Source organism: Myzus persicae, unplaced genomic scaffold, assembly GCF_001856785.1.
Source record: "Myzus persicae strain clone G006 unplaced genomic scaffold, MPER_G0061.0, whole genome shotgun sequence".
Classification (NCBI taxonomy): Eukaryota; Metazoa; Arthropoda; class Insecta; order Hemiptera; family Aphididae; genus Myzus; species Myzus persicae.
This window is the reverse complement of record NW_019102487.1, coordinates 40,587-42,988: the sequence shown is the minus strand read 5'-3', so window position 1 is coordinate 42,988 and position 2,402 is coordinate 40,587.

Here is a 2,402-nt window from a genome sequence, read left to right as displayed (position 1 = left end):
GGGCGAGAGTAATAGTGATATATTCAAATAAAACCGAACAGACGTTCAAATCGGATTCGCCTCCGCACCTCCGCCCGCACCGTGCGTTAATAAATTATTCACGAAAAAACAGCGTATTTTTCGTTTATTTTTTATTTTATTTTTTAGGTGTTCTACACCACCGCCGCCCCCACCCCCGCTCTCCCTATCTCTTTCCGCGAGCGCTGCCCCTCAAACGCGATTTATTATTTTTTTTTCCCCAGAAAAACCCTCGTCCCGGAAGCGCCGGAGCACCGTGCGCTCAGTGCATCGTGCGTAGTGCATCGTGCGTATAGTAGTCGTACAGTTTTACGACGAGCGTGCTATTAAACGGAATTAGTTATGCAACCCGGTTCGATCGACTCACACACACACACACACGCACACACACGCTATACACGCATATGTCGAACAGGAAGTAAAGGGTGCTATAACACACACACGTACACACACACATACACACATATTACTACCCCGGGGAGAGATATTGTTGTGCGGAAAAAAAAATAATAATAATAAAAATAAAACGGCATCGGCATCGGCGTTAAAGGTATATATTACATGGTATAAGCGGTAATAGCGTGGTATAGTGATAGTGGTGTAGCGTAGTAACAGCAGACTAGCAGAGTAGTAAACCGTTATCTGTTTTAGCGCGGGATATGTGCCCGGCGAGTTTATTGCACGTCATTTGTATAATATCATTATTCTACGAGCGGAGGTTCTCTTTCGTCGGGGTTTTTCCACATTTTTTTTTTTCACTAGAGCTTGACGACCTTATTCGTCAGCGGCGGCCAGAAGAAAACCGAACGTCATTCTGAGTTCACGCCAAGTGTCTTCAAGTCCACAGCCCGCAGGATCCGAGACCAGCAATTTTCATTCGAGTTAATATTTTTATCATTATTGATAATACTGATAATAGTATAGTACCAATGATACGTAACTGAGTACATAATATTTAAAACAAGTTGTGGCGAAACAATTTATTCACCAAAATCGAAACCATAATCTGATTGTTGTTTGTTTTTTACACGAGTGTTATAACTCATCTCATGGTTTAGGAACAAATCGTACGTACTCAGCGTATCGTTAAATAATAACTCGTACTTATTACACAATCAACAAGTTCATTAAAAATGTTGCTACCTACTTGTCTGAAGAAAAGAATAATATGATGATAATCTTGTAATTGCATAATTAATGAAATTATATGACAACATACGAAGACCCATCGCTGAATACGTAAATCATTGAAATCATTGTATGCGCACTACCTTATTGTAATTAATTTTCTTATTTTCGAAGTACTTAATGTACTTTTATGCATACAATATTAAGTACTACAATGTGTTGGTAACACTGAGTTATATAAATTTCAAATAAAACGATTTTTTTAAATATTATTATACAACGATAGACCTTATCCTACTAGACAAGCAATGAGTATTTGAAAGCTTAACAACATAAAAGCCTCTTTTTGTTTACTCAATATCATAGAGTAAACAGTGTTACTCTATGCTCAATATGTATAATAATGCAGGGTGGTATACGGGAAGATAATATATTTTGCGGTCAAGACAAGCTACATCACTGCTAGATATTGTAATGCCGCTCAGAATGGTGTTATTGTCATACACAGTTCTTGTCTAGTAGTATAAGCCATGAGGTCTATGTATAATTATTCGAACTTTGAAGAAAACAATTTTTAATATAATAGTTTCATACTTTAAACTCATATAATATAATATATATTATATATATATACAAGTTAAATGTAAGGGTACGTATTACATAATTTTTTTATTTTAGAAGGTTTTAAGTTTTCTACTGTTTGAATATCGAGAAGGGGCAAAATTTCAGATAGGTCAAATACCTCCCTTTTTCCCACTACGATAAAGCCAATGGATAGCAGTATACGATGTTAATGGAGACTTTAAGAAGATAACATGTTAACGATAAACGAACGTGCGGAGCCGTCAAGTTTTGGTATTTTCTGGTGAGTTATAACTCATAATGGTATACGAGTTTTGAAGAACTGATATCAACATTAAATATTTTTTTGGGTTTATTAAAAATGGCCAACTTTTAACAGAGAGATAACTTAGTGTAAATATATTAAAAGTTAAATTACAAAATAATATTTATTATCGCATCAAGTATTCAAACAGTTTGGGATGCTTTAAAGTGTAGTCTACAGCAGACGACGATGAGTATAGAGAAATATAAAGTGGGCGAGAGAATTCTGCATATATACGAGGACAAACACTCTGCATATTAAATTCATTAAATTTTTGCCGTGATTAATTATTAAATTGTATAATATGGTTTCCAAGGGAATATTGGATTCGAAAAAAATCGTGTTTATGCAAAATTCTTAAAGACGCCGC